We start from the raw sequence: 19,850 nt of genomic DNA, 5'->3' as shown, positions 1-19,850 counted from the left end.
AGTCGGAAACGTTTTATAGGATCATATTGATAAAATTGAAATAAATTTTTCATATAAATTTTACGTATAAATACGATTATTCATTCGCGATAATACAAATTACTAGGGAAAAAAAAAAGAAGACAAACTCCGAAAATAATTTCGTTCGTTCATACAACTTTCAACTGCATTGACGTTAAAAATAATTGTGCGATTTAAAAAAAAAAGAAAAAAAAATACGCGAAAAAGGAAAATTTCTTTTTGCGATTGACTTTTGAAAAGAAACCTTGGAGAAAATTTTACGAAAAAAGAAACGAGAAAAGAACAAAATTAATCATCTCCGAAAAACTAATATCGTTCTTCCGGTATTGAACGATTAATACGTCACGAATAACCTTTTCCCGATCTAAAAGACCTCGAAATCTGGACACAAAATAATGATCCTTCTAAAAGAGTATTCTGGCGGAAATTAAAGGGCGTTCCACGACGTTGCTGTTCTCGAGGAAAACGAAGGAAGGGAAAAAATACTGTAAGTAAGTAGAGATAGAGACAAGAAATAGAAGAAGAAGTAGAAGTGGAAGAAGAAGAAGAAGAAGAAGAAGAAGTGGGGGAGGGAGGTAGGGGGGTGGGGGCTGAGACACTGAGCTTTTCAGCAAACTCTCTACTTGCTGCCTTCAGGCTAGACAATCACCGTTCTTCATATCCAGATATACTACTCGTCCTAGATCCATTTGGATGATATATTTCTTTTCCTTCCTTTATCCCGTACTTTTAATTCTTTCCTATCGAATTTTGGTCTCTATGTTTGCTAAATAAAAACGATAAATCCTCTTATTTCGTTTAATTGATATTACATTTCTGAACATATTATTACTATTTTAATAAATTTATATTATTTACTTTGTACGGACTAGAGACAGAAACTGTGTTGTGTTTTTTTTTTGTTTTTGTTTTTTCTTCTATCATATAAAAAAAATGTATTACTCGTTACAGATTCATTTCGATGATTACTTAATTTTACTTTTCTTTCTTTTTATTTCTTCCATATTTTAATTATCCGAATATCATTGTTATCCAATTACAATCTAATTTGAATTATTCATTTTCTGATTGAATAAATTTAATTCCCCCTTTTCTGTCGAATTTCGTTTAATACGTTGTTTAATATCAAATAATTCGTTTATATTAGTATAGAATTTATAATATCCAACGAGAAGTATTGTTTCATTTTGTATTTTATCTGTCTAAATTAGCTGTTACGTTTACCGAAATAAATTTATCCTTCCCAATTAATCAATCGGATTTTTTTCTATAACCTATCTTTCACATTCTTCGAGTGTTAGTATTACTTGGTCGTTCGTTTAATCCGCCTTAGCTTTGGATATTTTTCTTCTTCTTATTCTTCTTCTTCTTCATTTCTTTTTATCCAGTCTTGGTGAACAAGATCGCCATTGCGCCAGGTGAATCATGTTCCATAAGAAGGTTTAATCCCTCGAGAAGATTGGAAAAATTCAGAGTCGTACGGAATCGAACCTGGATCTGCTTGTCTTTCTATCCTTATCTCTATCTATCTATCTTTATCTCGTTTTCTATATACCTATTATCTCTTTCTCTTTCTCATTGGTCCCTGAAACTTTGGAGACTACTTAACGAACTTGGACACGAAGTTCGAGAAATTTGAAAGGTGACGAGTTCTGGATTAAATCTTCAATTCAACCGTTTCTCGTAAATATTCTATTCCCATCGTCTCACTCCCATAACTAATAGCAATACTTTTATATTTTTTTTTTCCTACACAAGATCTTCGCGATAATTTTATTTATAATTTAATTTCTTTTTTCTTATTAAGAAATTCTTCTTTTTATTATTCTTCATTCTTTAATTTGTAAAACTAAACAACGTAGGAGCTTTCGATCTATCTTTAAGTATAAAAAAACAATAAATAAAGATTAATTGTAAGAGAGAGTATTTCTTTCTTTTTTTTCTTCATTACCTTAACACCTTCTTACTCGTAGTAGAAAAATCCTGGCAGGATTCGTCACATTCTTCATCGTCGATCAGATAAAATCTCGTTCGTATCCTGGCATCCACGAGTTTTCCTTTTAACACGAGAGTTTCATCGATCTGAAAATAAGAAAATAATAATCAAATAAATAATCTCGCAGAGATGTATCAATATAGTTTCTTTTTAATAAACTTACAAAACAAAAAAAAATATAACCAAAGGACGAGAACAATTTGCTTCCAAGTAGAATATCTCTTCTTCTAACGAAAAAAACAAAAAAGCACAGGATTTATAAATTGATCGTATCGATAGGATCTCAATCGATTGGAAACGTAAGCTACATTACGAGTTTGCCAATAAGAGACGAGTAAAATTACTGATTAGGATTATCCTAAATTAATTGAGTTAACGGTGACGTTATCGACATCAATGTAGTAGTTACAACATGATACAACCGTTTTCGTGTCCAGCCACAGTCGAAATGGGGTGGTCCAGTAAACGACTGAACATATACATATATATATATATATTTACACACGTACACGCACACATAAATATACATATACACAAGAGAGAAATAAAGAAAAAGTAGAAAGAGATAGAAATAGGAAAAGAGAAATCCAATAGGAGGATTCGAAGCACTCGTGTGTGGCATTCTATCCACGAGTATAAACCGATCGAAGATCGGTACAACGCCATTATTACTCCCACGATAATTCAGTTTGCTTGTTGGTATATTTCGCTTACATGGGTATTCGATGTATATACACCGACTATATACCTACTACTTTTATATATATATATATACGTGTGTTTTGCATGAGTGTATAGGAGTCTGTCGAAGAGCCAGTAGTGGGTTCACAATGCGGTAGCAATTTTCCTGTAATTACATCGGCCAAGATCAGAGTTACCTTCATTACTGATGCCAAGCACGGCTAGTGCAGCTAGTATGAACCCTTTCTTCCTACCCCGTACTCCTCTTTTACCCCTACCCGAATCATTCCCCTTCTATCCAATACAGTATCAGTTGTAACATCGATAGGAAACGTGAACTCTCAACGATCTTTCGTTTCTACAAAAATGATCCTATCCTGATACTGTGTCGACCTTTTCTCTACTTTCTTATTTTTCTTTCTTTTTTCTCTCTCTCTATTTCTTTTTCTTTCTTTACTCGTTTTCTTCTTCTTCTCTCTCTCTCTCTCTTTCTTTTTCTACCCTTTTTCTATTTTCTAATGGAATTGCACGTGCTTTGAACTCGCATATCAAAGTACATTGGTTTTTGTAATGGAAACGGTAGTGCTTTTGAAATTTTTTTTGCCAGTAAGAATTTTTAACTAACATAGTTTTCTTTCCTTTCTTTTTTTTTTATCGATAAGAACATCACTTTTTATATTGTTGATAATAATTTTAGATGGATATTGGGATATCGTTGAAAATGTGCTAAAAATTTCGTTGATTATTAGAAATTCATTCGAGAAGGTTTACGATTGTTTAATCGTGAGCTCAATTATTAAATTTTTCAAATTATTCGTTTAATTTTTAGCTACTTTACGTATGGAATAATAAAAAATATAAAGGATTGATATATATATTATTGATTATAGTTTTTCAAATCTAGAACAAAGGTTGAGAGGTCAGAACATTTAGCCAAAGATACAAGCAATGTGTTGTATCTAACAAATGAAAGTGACTTTTTTGTGAATAATATTCTCGGTTAATCCTCGGGAGTCTACGTGCTTGCCAAGGGTCTATTCGCATTACCGGATTTAGAAGAGGTCGGAGTTATAAATCCGTAGCTTCTAAGCTTTTCCACTTTTATTTCCGCTTTGAGCTCGAAACAAATATTTTAAGAAAAAGAATTCGCTCTGTGGGATTGACTCTCTCTCTCTCTCTCTCTTTCTCTCTTTTTTCCTTTTTCATTCTACAAAAATAAAAATAAAACAAATTAATGTCTTTATTACCGAAACAAAAAGGAATGGGAAAAGAAAAAACAAATTGTTCGAGTTAACCTAATTAAAATATTAATCGAATTATCACAAATTTGTCGCATATAATTAAAAGAAGAGAAAATATAAGTTGATATTTATCGATTCAAATACTTCGAAATATTTGTAAATATATGTTATAAATAAATAGTCAGTTGTATTTATAATCAAATATTATTTATAATTATTACACGTAATTATCTACAAAAAATCATCAGTATATTAAGAAAAAATATTCGAAAATATTTAAATATAAGATGAATCGATATTAATGATGACAAAAATCAAATTTATAAGAAACTTTAGTAAACAAACAGATTATTTCTACCGAACAATTCAAATATACTGACTACTTCATATTTACAAAATACTTATAATGCTAATTGTTAAAATATGCCGATCTAATAAATAAATATAAATGTACAAGAAACTATGTTAAAAAAAAAAAAATTAAATGTAACTCACATTACTTGACAGAATTTTCTTTTCTTTTCTTTCTTCTTTTTTAGCTTCACTATCGTGTCATTCTCTCTCTCTTTCTCTCTTTCTCTCTCGAAAAGAACAAGAGACGGATAATGTAATGTAGGTGCACAGTAACGGTAGCACGAACATGTAGTAGGATACGAAGCGACGAGAGGAAAAGTCTGCATTGAGGTGGCAAGAAGTAAATTTATTGCTCTTTACTTGCGAGCTGCCATAAAATTTGGCTCTACTGTCCTACGGTCTAATGTAAAAGCTACGAGAAAAGAAAAATAAGAGAAAACTCGACGTGCTATGTGTTCAAGGTGAACCTAGAATTCGAATAAAGTTACAATCGAACTTTACATACGAAAAATCAATTATAACCTTTTTTTGTTCTATAATATTATTTTTATATAATTTCTTATTTTTTCATTTAAGAACAAATATTTTTTTACATTTTTAAATGAATAAAAATTTCTCGGAAATAACATAAAAAAACATATATATATATATGATATTTTATATTTTTATTACATATTATATATATAAATTAATGTTTTTATGTTGTATTTACATATATATATATATATATATATGTAATTCTATATATGTAATATATATGTAGTATATATGTAATTCTCCGTATAACAAAATATTACAAATTACCTTGACTCCCCTCAAATTTTAGACAGGTAAGGAAAATGAAAAAATAAATAATACAATAATTTTCTAGAAGAGAAAATGAGAGGTAACGCGAAACGAGAGGGAAGAGTATTAATGCGTGTAATAACGTGCACATTGTATTCTCGTGGTGGTTCACCAGAGAGAAATAGAGATGAAGAAGAATGAAGCTAGAATACGTGAGAGAGAGAGAGAGAGAGAAAGAGATAAATAGAAGAGGGACAGAAAGAGAAAGAGAAACCATGTCCTTATCTATGTATGTGTATGTGTGTGTGAGGAAGAGAGAGGGAGAGAGAAAAAGATGGAACTCGCAACTTGGGTTGGATCATAATCAGCCGTGCAAATTACGCAGCATTTTTACTTTGTCTCGAAGTTATAACAATGATGGTGCACGCGATCCTACGAAACTGAAATCATAGTATGAAACGTTGTTTTCTTTCTTACGTTCTTTTCTATTCTCCCATGTAAACGAGAAAGAGAGAGAGAGAAAGAAGAAGAAAAAAGCTTCGTACGATATAATGATTAAGTAGAACTTTGACACCAACCAACTATTATTTTTCTTTTCCAGATATTTTTATGATTTCCTGCCCTTTTTGTTGACGCACGACGATCAATTCGAAAAAAGAAAAAAAGAAATAAAACCGTGAAATGAATAACCGATTATTTTCCATTCTCGATATTCCGCGTAACGCAATATTTTGTAGAAATAATTTTTTTTTTTTACAAAACTATATAACAAAGCAATTTTTCTGGATGTTACATGTAATAGTGTTCTTCTATGTTTATTTTCTTTCTCTTTATACATTTTTTTTGATAGTTCCATTCGCGTATACAATTTTTTTCTTTTATTTATTTTCCGTATCAATCGAAGCAATTTTTCTAGCATTATCTTCTTTTTTCTTTTCAATTTCTAAACGAATCAAAAAACGTTGAAACGATAATAAAACGATTCGTGTAATAGTATTTTCTTATTAAATATTTTTTGAATAAATAAATTATTAAATTTACGTGCATAATATTTATAAATTTTGAACACATTTGATCAACGATAACATTGTCTTCTACTGAACTTTTCTTTCATACATACATGTACATATATATATACAGGGTGAGTTTCAAAATAACTCGTAAAATATACATCGTATGATATATATATATATATCGAACTTTTTTTTATTGCAATGTATAGTCAATCGAAAATTGATCAACTTTTGTTTAAAATACTTTTCTGTCAGGTTATCACAAGTACTTGAAAAATTGTGAAAAGTGTTACATGGGACACGCTGTATATGTTTGCATATATATATGTATGTAGGAATCAGTACATATATGTACAAGATAGAGTAAAAGATATAATACATATATACTTTCAAGTATAGAAACGCGTATAAGACAGTGCGAGAGAATGCACTTCTCGTCTAAGGATTGAACCCGTCGTAGTAACAAAAGCGAAGCATTTTTGCTGACTGAGCTTATCGAATGGTTGAATCGGCACGTTGAAGAAAGTGCATCGCGATGCAGACAAAATGATAGTGCACTTCCAGCATCTATGTTATACCCCGGCATTTTACTTGTTACATTCCTTTTCGATTTTGCGGTGAAACGACCGGAAGCTTTGGAAATTCGATTTTGGTTAAACAACAAAAATTTTTATCAAAAATGATCGTTCAACGTTTCCAAAAAAAAAAAATCAATACATTTTTGGTTCCCATTTATCACGATGATTTTAGACACATCTTATGTATACATACATAGGTATATAGATAAGAAAAATAACATATTGATAAAAATAAAAGTGTTCTCTTAAGAAAAAGGTAGACATTTTTTTAAAATGGGTAACGAAAGTACGAAAAAGAGAAATCGAAGATCAAAATAGATATTATTTGGCAGATCTCTGAGCATTATTTTCCCATCTGCTGGAGAGAGTGACTTTTATCTTTTTTTTTGTATTTCTTTCTTTCTTGTACGATCGGAAACGATCGTAGATTATTAACACATTTTCGAAGTGCGCACCTTACTCCTGTAGAAGTTCGCGCCTTAGTTCTTTAAAAAGTTTCGAAGCGCTAATTTTCACACCCCCAACCACACGTATTTCCACCAATCGTATCTCCATCACTCATATCCCCACCACTCGTATCCCCACTACGTACGCCCTGACGGGCCCATTAACAGAAACACCCATCCTATTCTTCCACTGGACGGTTATGACGACGCATTTTAGACAATCAAGAACCAACGAAGGACCGACAAAGAACTGACAATGAAAGAGAAGTACTACTACCCTTTATATTACCACAAACCTGACGAGAAGTAAAATAAGCGAAGTGTGTAACCAATCTTTACACTTCTGTAGACAAGCGAGAGGTGAAAATCATTTTTTTATTTAACGAGATGTGAGCCACGTGTCCAATTTTTGGTTAGACGTCATTAATTTGTATCCGAATTAACAACCAGGATTTTTATGCCGCAAGACTTTTCCCTAAAAGTATCATACTTTATATTGGCTCAACCCCACGCGTGTTTTATTTCTTATTTTTAATTGAATTCTTTATCTTCCTCATCATCAGGTTATCACGATCACCAGAGGACTCTATGTTGGAGAAATCTGCGTATAATACATTTCTCTTTCTCTTTCTCCCTTTAGGAAGGTTTCGAACCATTTAGCCTCGAGAGCATTTACCGCATCTGCAATTACTTTGAGAGCATCTAACGCTACGTCTGCCATGTTGAAAATTGTTATAGGACCAAGTAAAACCGGGAAGCAAGCTTGAAGGAATACGAAGGGAGGAAAACGAAAGGGGGGAAAACGAAGAGGTTGCTTTTAGTTTGGCGGATGGGTTATGCTCATGTTTGAGGATCGTATTCGTGCGGTGGAATCAAAAATCTCTATAGCTCTCTCTCTCTCTCTCTCTCTCTCTTTATTTAACATAATAAAAACATCCAATGAAATCTTCGACATAGAAAATTAATGATCAACTATTTGAAAATTTGAGAAAGCTTTATAAGTTTTAGTTTTCACGTTAATCGTACCTGCTCGAGAAAATATGAACACTTTTCCCGTTTGAGATACGAAAAGCTCGAATGGTAACTGGAATAATTAGCTGTTAGAAAACTTTTGAACGTATTCTTGTTACTGTTACTGTCATTATCTGTTGGCTTTTGTATGTTATACCTATATAACTTTAAAGTTACGTTAACTGAAATATATAGTAATACATTTGCTAATAATCTTTTAAAAAGTATTTTCAGTTTGAATTTAATTAAATAAATGAATGATATAAATTGTTAATATTTGAAATAGCTAAGACAGAGTTGCCTTACGGTAGCATATTAATTAAAAATGTTTTCAAATGTTGATCGAATAAATTATCAGTCTTTGTTAAATTATATTAATTTTATGCCTATAAAATGAACAGTTCATAAGCCAAGAAAATAAAAATTGTTTATAATAAAAATTAACATTTCTTTATCCTGACAAAATAATATATGTAAATATAAATCATTTACTTTTGTCCTCGGAACAATGTTTTTTATCCTTAATCAAAAATAATAATGCATCGTAGAGGATTAACTAGAGCAGAGGATAGGGAAACAGAGAAAGAGGAAAAAGAAAGAGAGAGAGAGAGAGAGAGAGAGAGAATAAAATATCTGTATTTTTCTCTTGGATAGAGCTTTCGGTGACCGTAATTAATGCAGGAAGGATTTAACGCACTCGCCATGCTCGAAAGGATAATATGGGAATATGTGGTGAATGAGGTGAGAGAGAACTTGCGGTCAATAACAATCGTACCTTTGGAAGAGAAGGAAAATAAGAAAAAGAAAAAGGTAATATCAAAGAAATTTTACTTCGTGTGACGATATTTATTCCATCTACTAATCATCGTTCTCTCTCTCTCTCTCTCTCTCTCTCTCTCTCTCTCTTTATGTGCCACTACTTCTCTGTGTACAGTATCTAGTTTATTTTTCACTATAACCTACTATCTTTTCTCTCACTAAGGTTTCTCTCTGCAAAATAGACTCTATAAACAATTTCTCGGGAAACGTTATTGCGCGATCTAAAAGAGAAAATATACTTTTAAGGGGGGTCATGTATTATTTTAAACGTTCTCTTCTTTCTCTCTCTCTCTCTCTCTCTCTTTCTTTCTCAGTATGAAAAGTAGAGCGAAACTTTTTAAGTTCTGAAACGTACGAATAGCTACGATATTACATCCTCTACTATCTTTTACTCTTTCTCTCTCTCTCTCTCTTTCTTTCTGTATTTTATCATGGACGAGTACAATTGTACGTACGTCGGAAACAATTTTCTAAAGTTTAAAAATTGACAATATTACAGGTGAGCATACGTACAAGATATGAGTAGAAGGTTAAACATTTTTGAAAAATTTTCTTGAGAAATAGTTTTGGTCCCAACATGAAAATTCATTTCGTCATGGTCACATAAATAAAATAGAGAAAATAATGAGAATTGGGTTGGATAATGGGAGGGGGAGATGTGTGGTTAAGTGGCAGAGCTAGGATAAGTGAATAAATACTATGAAAACAAAATCTCTGGCATAGATGCGAATGCACTCGATTATAGTACTCGCGTATATCGTCGAATAAAATATTTAAGAACAAAAAATGACGTGATCGTAACGATCGAACGATACCAATCGTACCGACCATTTCGATTTTCGAAGGAATTATCGATTAGAGCTTCTCACGTCTCTCGATAAAATTCTATGGGAACGTAAAGTGGTAACGGAAGAGCTCGTAGAGTCTGGAAAACGACTCGAATCGAATGCTTTTATCGATTCTCTCGAAGTAACACGTTCCTTTTAAGTTTCAAGACTTTCCTGGAATAAAATTAACTTTATGTATGTGCGATTTAATCGATTGATTCGCGATAAATCTGTGACGCCATCAGAAAGGAAACAAAATTAATTTCATACTCTTGAAAAATATATAATATAATATTAAACAAGAAGATAGGAAAAATTATTATAAAAGTATATTAAGCAAGTATCGTGAACCTTATCTTAAGGAGAAAAGATTAATTTATATCTCGTTAAACGATAAATTTCGTCATAATTTCATTTAATAATTTGAATAAGATGGTAAATTTGTGCTATAATTGAATCAATTAGTTACTTATCTTTTATCCCTTCGGAAAAAAAAATAAAAATGTAATACTTTATTATTTAACTAATATAACTTGTCACACATTTTTTCTATTTAATACTAATAAAAACAAATACCTAATTAATATAACGATAAATTTGATATTTCTCGTATCGAAGAAAGTAAAACAAAATCGATCATTAATTATTAATTAATTGTTCGAACTTATAATTAGTGTAACAACAACAAAATAACAAAGAAAATAATACGACAATAAATATAAGAAAGGGATGAATTACATTTGATGTCAGTTGAAAACGATTGGTGTAAATACTCGACGAGTTCAGAATATGCGTCGCAAAGCCCCAAAGCATCGAAGGCGTCGAGGATGGCGTTCGAGGAGAACGGCTCGTTTAGGTTAACCCAAACGTGGATGAAGTTAGCGAGCTTTGCATAGTTCGAGCTTTGTTTCGTTGGTTGGCAAAGCGCCAATGAACGCCGCGTGCCTGCCTTCGGCTAAGCAAGCCACCTCAAACCCCCTTAAAACTCATCCATCCCAACCACCCCTTTTAGACCCCTTTAACCCTTTACTCTGCACACCCAATGTGTACCAACTTCGTACCTTGTGCAAGAAAAAGAAAAAGAAATGGAGAGAGAGAGAGAGAGAGATCATTGATGTAATACATTTCTAGTTATTTAATTAGTACTTTGAAACATTTTCTATTAGAGAGTAACTGAAAATATAGTTGCATAAGGATTATTAATATTTCCATACAGGGTTTGATATTAATATTAAAATTAGATGATTAAGTATTTATTTAAAATATATGATTAATTTAATATTAATGAATTATGTTACTTTATAAGAGTATCTTTTTATTACAAATGTTTGCATTAATCGGTATAATAATAGACCATTATTTTACATACTTTTATTAATAGTCCTTTTATATTTGAAGTTTTGTATAATACTAATTATTAATATTATTTAAGATTATTCTGTTTATAAATACTTGATGAAAATGTAAAAAAAATATTGACCCAATAAATAGCAGCTTATATAATATATCAACTGCTATTATCCTTGCTACGCTTTCGTTCTACTAAAAGGACGACGAAAAAGCTTAGCAAGTGAAGAAAGCCGAGCTTCAATGAGAATACTTTTCCTTGCCATCGCGTTCCACTATATGCCCTTTTCTTCCTCGACTTCATATGACACACGCCATTACTACTACCACAACGAGGCTTTAGCTTCGATCTTACTTCCGAGCTTTCACAAGCTTTTCTCTATTTCACAATGATACGTCTAAAAAATACGTCCTGGCCAATTTATTCCGAGATATTTATTTTTTTCACTTTAAATGTTCGAAAAATTGTCTTCCGAATTTGACAAACATTCGATCATCCATACCAATAATAATTATTATTAAATAAATCGTTCATCAATTCGATATTTCATATTTCTAGGTTTATTTATTCATTCCTATTACGTTTAATGATTATCGAACAATAAAGTCCAATTTGACAAATAAAATGATATTGATTATTAAACATTTTATTTATTATGTATAATTTTTTTCATGTCGTATGAATTTTCCTAACAACGATACGTATCGATCCCAGTAAAAATTACACAAGTGCCACGTTATTAATTAATTAAACGTATAAACTTTTATTTAGGTTAAATTTATTTTTATACAAAAATATATACACACACACACACACAATAGGTTAATTTGAAAAGTTTGGAGATTGAATAAAAAAAAAATGACCGCGCGAGTAGAAATGTTACTATGTTAAGTTCAAAACTTTCCAACACTCCCCCCCCCTCCCGCGAGTACGTAAATCAAATTTCTGTATGGTATGACTTGTGATTAAATATATGAAAAAATAAATAAATGAATAAAAAAGATATAAACTATTACAGTCAAATTCATAGTTAAGAACACGGTTTTTGTTTACGTATATAAATCTATGGGAAAAAAAATTAAAATTTGACATTAAATGCATAGAAATAAATGAGCAAAAATATATTATATTATAATCCGCTGTCTTATCTTTAAATCTGTAAACAGTGAGAAACGTGGAAGAAACTAGTTGACACCATATTTTACTCTTACTATTCTATCGTTCCTATTTATCGAGCTCTTAAGCCTGCTTTGCGATACTCCTATTCTATTTTTGTCTCACTCTCTTTCTTTCTCTAACTCTCTCACTTGAGTAAAACTTTTAATTGGCTCTTTCGATTTCGCTCGTTTCGCGCCTTCTGCGTCACAGTTGCTAACCAAAGCTTTGTTACTTACTATTGCATTTGTTCATTACCGATTATCATAAAAACGAATCTATAAGAGAAAGAGAGAGAGAGAATGTCAACAACAATAAGGCTACAAAATTTACGACGAACACCACAATAGTCCTCCCATAAAGAAATTCACATTTTTTCCTATATAAATACAATTAAACGTAATTGTTATCCGTTTTCATTTCTTATCTTTTTCAAGATGAATTTTTCCTCTTTTGTACCTGACGATAAGTGGTTTTAAGATAGAGAGAAAGAGAGAGAGAGAGAGAGAAATAAAAGACAAAAAGAAAAGAAAAAAAAAGAATTGTGAAAGATATTGCGTTTTATACTTGAAAGACCAAGCTGACGGTGTAATCTTTAAAGTTCCAAGGGTTCCCTTGTTTCTGGATTATTTCCTCGAGCTCAGGTGAAATCGTTTCTTCTTAGAATGAATGTTGGAAACGGTCAAGAGTCGTCTGATATTTTCTACAAAAGTTCTTTCTAAAAGAACGACGATACTACTTTTTATTATTACCGACAAAAGTACTACCTATACGTTTCTTATTGTGGTACTCATAAACTTATTGAAAAAAAAACATAATTCTATCAAATAATAATAAAATATAAAAACGATATAGTCGAGAGAGGTTAAAATAATTGATAATAATATAATAAATTAGAAAATGTTGATAAATTCATTGAAAATCATTGTTTGTTCGTACGACAAAGTTACTCAAGAAAGTTCGTATCGTTTTAATGAATAAAAATATTGTCGATAAACAATTACATCGAACACGACAAATACACTTTTTTTTTACGTTATAAATATAATAAGTAAACGTGTTAAATAATGAAAATAATTATTATAATAGGATAAGAAATAAATTGAGCCAAATGAAAATTGCCATCACGTACTTGAGACTTTCTCGATGAGTTTTTATGAAGCGTGTATAATACTTGATTAGGAAAAACGTATGCAAACGAGCGACTATATCCTTTAAGAGCCTTATGCTAAACAGTTGCTGCCACCGGTTTGATATAAAATTTTATTTCTCGCGGTTATATACGGACAAACTTATCCGTTTCTATAAGAATAAAGTATCAAACAAAGGACAATTCAAAAATAGAAACTGTCGATATTATTATACTCGATCCCCTTTTGTAAAACTTTTTCGATCCTATCAAATCGACTCATCGAATTGCCTTATTTTTATATTTCTTTCTATTTATTTATTGAAGAAAATCGATCAACAAAATTCCAACGATAAAGATTTGAGATAACTCGAATGGGATATAAAAATCTTTTATTTATGAGATCAATATTTTCTGATACGATTTCTTCAAATAAATATTTTTCACAATAATTGATCCAAGGTATTTACGAATATTTTTGTTTAATATAAATAATTATTCATTAGTATTTTTCAAATGATCAATATTTAATAATAATACGGGATTGTTTATGTCTGATCACAAAATATGATTGATATTTACTCAATGATTGTAGAGAAATGAAGACAAAAATTGTAGAGAAATATAAGAAGGTGGTTTGAAAAGTTTTAAGATATCGTCGAAAAATGAATGATAGTTTGAACGACGAAAAAATTGTTTCAATGTTAAGCTCAAAACTTTTCAACTCTCTCATATCATTATTGTAGAATACTATAATAATATATTTTCTTAAATTTATGTCTCTGTCCGTTTCTCTGTGTGTGTATGTGTACTTTTATACCACACAGAATGTTTTCTTAAGGTGAAACTATAGATTCCCCTTCGTTAATGTCCCCGTACCTATGTAAAGAGATTTCTAATTTAGATTTCGAAAGCCTAAGCACGAATTCTCTCCCAAGAGAGAAACGAGCAACTACTACGTTTTGTGGAATTCGTGATTTCTCGGTTCGACGCCAAGTTCGCCGTTAGAAAGTCTCTAACAGTAGGTACTATAGAGTTTCAAATACACACACGCACACACACACACATGCACACACGTACAAATATATACATTTGTACATATATATATGTACAATCTTTCGTCGAACTCTGCAAGATCTTACACGACTTTATACAACCGTATAGAGAGTTAACTTACGCTCGTTATCAACCAGAGAGTTTTCCTCGCTAACAACATCCTATGAGCTAGCATTTGATACCTACCATAGAAATTACTTCATCTTATTCTAAATTCAACACGTCTCGAAAGATTCTATGATTTAAAAAATAATATATATAATATTATTTAGTATATATTTATTATTTTTAGATATTTATTAGATATATATATTATTTTATATTAGATATATATATATTAATGTATAATTATATTATAATAATATAATAATAATATATTAAGAATATATATATTATTTTTAGATATTTATTTAAATATATATATTATTTTATATTAGATATATATATTATTATTAGATATATATATATAATAAATTGTTATTCACACACGACCTGTTTCTATGATCTGATTTGATCTTACATAAAATTCAACGTGATTCAAATGATTTTTTGATTTAAATAAAAACATTGTTTCATATTCGACGTGCTTTTATGATGATTTCATTTTGATTATAATTCGATACTATTCAAAAGATTCATTGATTTAAATAAAAAAATTGTTTATTAACATTCGACGTGTTTCTATGATAACGAATTTTATTTTTTACGTCTTAATGATCATTATGATAACCGATTATTAATAATATATATCATAAACACGAGTTTCAAATTGAATTATTATTATCAAGTAATCGAGAAAATTATTGTCATTTCATTCAACGTTATGTTTTTTATACTCATTGATTAAAACGAGACGAAATTCGTTGGTTATTTTATTACTTCTATAATATTTGAATAAACATATTTGTTAATAGCATAGACAAGTGACCAAAAAAAGTTTGTGCCGTTTTAATCAACGAAAATCAATAATACACGATTGAATAATTCCGCACGAACTGTTTTTGATTACATCAGAGTTGTCCGACCCGTAGTTCGTATACCACGTGTAACCAAATTTCAAATTATAAACTTCCTTAAAACGTTTATTTATCTATTATTTATTAACTTATTTGTTTAACAATTATTGTTAGAATTAATATATTTTTAGAGACAATTTTGTATCTTCAAATGTAATTCAAGGAAGTCGAATGATTGGATATTTCTAGTTTACATTATAAAAATATTGAAACAATTTATTAAATAATTGGAATTTTACTGAGCGTAAAAGTATCAAAGTATTTTGATACAAAACAGTTGAACGACATCAACAGATTCTCTTGAGAAAAGTTTTTTAATTCGTTTAACCGTAAAGATGGCTTAACGAAGATCCAGAAAGAAAAAAGGGAAAAATTGTTCGCTTTGCCGAACTTTTCTGGCAAACAAGAAAGGATTCTCTCCCCTCCTTCTAAGGAACATACGATATCTACGTGTTAGTGAAAAAGGTACGAAGCGATTACAAACCGTGCCAACTTGGAAATGTTTCTTTTTACCACCGATAAAGAAAAACAAAGGAAAGAAGAAAATTTTCGTATGAAAATAACGTAAATAAAAATTAAGTAAATCTCTAATGTGAAAAAGAAGGGAAAGTAGTTTACTTTCCTACAAGAGGGGAGGAGGGAAAAACAACTTTATTCTTTCTAGATACGAAGTGTTTTAGGAACTTTTTAATTAAATCCGATAACACCCCTCGTTTCGTTTATTTATCAAAATGATATTTTTCTTTTTTTAAATATTTTTCTTCCTCTACTTTTTTCAACAATATTGTTTCAACAATCAATCACTCGACTTTTATATTTTTTTTTATTTATTTAAACCATTCTTCTATTTTTAGATATCGTTTTAATGATTGTTTGGAATAAATCACTCGAATATACTTTTTGTTTTGTTTATTATTTAGCACGTTCCCTGTCGAGGTGTATTTGAAAAAAAAAAAAGAGAAAAAAAAACAAAATAAACAAAAGGTTTTATTATTATTTTAAGATGATAAATAATATATACGAGAAGGTAATTCAAAGTAACTGTAAAATATACTACACCTTCATAGGTAGGGAAGTCTTACATCAATGCCAAGACCCGATAACTTTTCCCATCCTTCGACGATAGTTTCACTACCCCGTTGTACAACGATCTTTCACTCTTACGTCAGCACACGCATAGCATTTCACACGATCGAAATAAAAAAACTTCGTTCGATACAAATCGTATCCTATCCAGAGACAAGCTCGTCCATTTGTTAACTTTTTCCACCACGGTATTTTAACGTGAACGATCCTTGCATATCGATTTATTTTCTATGGTCAACGAAGGTTTACGAGATTGCTTCCGAGAGATACAACATTTTTCTTTCTTTTATTACTAGTTACAATTTTGTTTGTTATAATAATTTGTGTAATTTAATATATATGTATATATAATATAATATATTACATTTTTTTTTGAATAATTTCAATTTGTACAAACACTGTTTTTGTTTTTCCTTTTAAATTGAACAAATCAACGAGTAACTTCGCACTTCGTATTTTCCATAGAAAATGTTTCATATCTTTTTTTTATACCTGATTTAAAATAAATTTTAAACTTTAGTTTTTCTTGTATAAAAACAATCGGTAACCACAAAAATATCTTATAAATTCTGACATCATTTATTAGCCCTAATTCAAAATATATATAAAAGAAATATTATAAATGTGATAACCACAAAATTACATTGTTTAATTTTAAATAAATGTTGGTTGAAATTCTACATTACATAGAATAGAAAAATGCGATCAAAGGAAAAAGATCTCTAAATGAATTTGTTTTCAGAAAGCAACGAGCTGCTAATAACGACCGCAATGATAGTTCACTTAAAAATACGAGCTAATTTGCCGTGACGCGTTCTATTCTTTTCAGTTTACTCCATTTTCTCTCATTTCATTCTTTTTGTATGACTGCAACTACTACTACTACCACAACTACTACAACTACTACTGCTGCAACACCTTTGCTAATCTTCCATTTACCCGCAACCATCATCGCGTATCGTATTCGTGTTCAATTTTTCAGAAAATATTGTTCCAACGTTAATGGAGTAGTTTTTATTATTATTTTTCTTTTATTCTTTTCACTGACGTATATTTTTTGTGTTTCGTCTCTTTTTGATTATTATTATTATTATTATTATTTTTGTTTACCTCTCATCATTCTCTCACGCGGAAGTTTCGTAGCACCCTTTTGGACGATCATGTCGTGTGCACGTGCACTTTCCCAACCCTCCTCCCTTCCTTTTCATGCTTTCGAAAGTCGAGCAAAACAAAATAATCTCACACACGCATGCACACACACACACACACAGATATACACGTTCTTACGAATTTTTCAAGTGAAAAGATTTTCATTTTACCATTGTTCGCTACGAAAAATGTTTCATTTATTTTCAATTTTTCTTATTTCTTCTTTTTTTTGGGGGGGGGAAAGGGGTTCTTTTCTTTTCTTTTCTTTTATTTTCTTTTCTTTCATACAAATAGTAGATTTCGGACAATTTTTCCATTTAAACGAGAAATTTTCGATAAAGTTATGACTTATCAACATGAGCTACATACAATACAATTTGACGTTGATTTTTCTATAGAAACGTCATGGGTAACGTTTTACTTTACGTTTATACAGGGAACAGTTAAAAGCATCGAGTTTTAATATTTATGTCTCTTTTATCGACGTGTGTGTATTTAATTAAAATTGATAAAAAAAATGAACGTTCATTAAAAGAGAAAGAGAGTGCGAGAGAGGTGTCATAAACGAAAAGAATAAAATATTGTTACTCATTTTAAATTCGATGGGGAAAGAAAAAAAAGAAAAAAGAAAAAAAGAAGAAAAGAAGAAAAATAAAATAAAATAATTTATATTTATGCCGTAAAAGCAATTATAATATCAAATACTCGCAAGTTTCACTATAACTATGATCGTAATATTAATTTGTTTTTATTTTTGGCATTAAATATTTTGAGATAGAAAAATACGCTAGAGAATGGTAATATTAAACACGTGCGTTCGCGTCGTACACGTTTTATCGATTATATTTTTGTTTTTATTTGTATGAGTTAAAAAACAAAAGAAAAAAAAAAAAGAAAATAAAGACCAGTGTCATTTAGTAAACGAACAAAAAGTACAAAATATATAAATTTCAATAAACTTTAATTAAATGGACAAAAAAAAAGATATTATATCTACGCGTGCAGTTTAACAAAAAAAAATTATTATAGTAAAATATGCATCATCCTGGCAAAGTATCCTTAATTTGCGCTCATTTTATCCGACGTAAAGATAAATAAATCATTTGTGAAAAATGATTTGAAACATAAGTGACTACTATAGACCCACGCGCAATATTTGCATTCCACGTATACTTTACGTCGGTCATATTTTGTGCTAAATTATATTTTTGTAACTTTTGTTTTTTATTTTAGCAAACACGTTAAAGCTCTTTCTCATATTTTTTAACGATACTCGAAAAGGTTCACATTTTCGCACAAATACATGATAGAGGAGAGATTTAAAGAGCGGTTTCACCCCCCATAGGGAGACTAATACTCCAACATTAATCTTACCTTGTGGCTTCCAAAATACCAGTTGGGTTTCATTAAAATCTAGATAGCGTAAAACCCTGGACGACGGTATACCTCGTTTGTATTAATAAATGTTATAAATTATTACGTACCTTTTTGATTCTAGGCCAATATTCACAAGCTTATCATTGACATCAGCAAAGGAAAAAGAACGAAAGAAAGAAAGAAAGAGAAAGAATGAATAACTTAGTTCGAGTAAAAATATTATTATTAACCGCCAATAAATAATTTATTATCATTTCACGGTTCACACACACACACACACACATACATTGATTAATCATAATTCGATGAAAGAAATTTTTAATTCGAAAGAATTAAAGAACGAAACGCATATTTCATCGTAAATTCGTTTCAATGTAATCGAATTCATAAATAATAACATCGTACATTTATTTATTGATAACTAAAAATTCGAAATAACGAGTACAGTGATGCGAGTAAGAGAAAAAAAAAAATGTTTAAAAAATCAAATGAACGAAATATAATAATAAAAATAAAAATGCATTAGGACGTTTAAGTTTTAAATATTATTTATACGTAAACTTTGTTGGCATTTCGCATATAATTAGCGTAAAAGAAAATAAATAGGGAGAGAAAGAGAGACAGACAGTAAGAAGATAAGAGAACAGTCGTTTACGTGCTACTTTTGGAAAACTGACGTGTCTCAAAGCTTTTGTACCTTTAATAAAGCTTTTAAGATAAGCATTTTCCAAGCTAGACCAGCCGACTTCTCATCCTCCTAG

The 19,850-nt window shown here is 30.2% G+C and overlaps 1 protein-coding gene across 5 annotated transcripts in view; it reads right to left on the bottom strand.

The window, feature by feature from the left end:
• The window catches only part of LOC122520072 (GATA zinc finger domain-containing protein 8-like), a 236,318-nt gene that overhangs the window by 90,432 nt on the left and 126,036 nt on the right, over positions 1–19,850 (bottom strand). For all 5 annotated transcript variants that reach the window (XM_043640005.1, XM_043640013.1, XM_043640039.1 and 2 more), the window contains one exon: positions 1,973–2,103. The gene's annotated coding sequence lies outside the window, so the exon portion shown is untranslated. The remainder of the gene's footprint in view (positions 1–1,972; positions 2,104–19,850) is intronic.

Source organism: Polistes fuscatus, unplaced genomic scaffold, assembly GCF_010416935.1.
Source record: "Polistes fuscatus isolate 324 unplaced genomic scaffold, CU_Pfus_HIC Scaffold1, whole genome shotgun sequence".
In the NCBI taxonomy this organism is placed as follows: domain Eukaryota; kingdom Metazoa; phylum Arthropoda; class Insecta; order Hymenoptera; family Vespidae; genus Polistes; species Polistes fuscatus.
The sequence above is the reverse complement of the archived record's forward strand: the minus strand, read 5'-3'. Positions and strand labels throughout refer to the sequence as shown.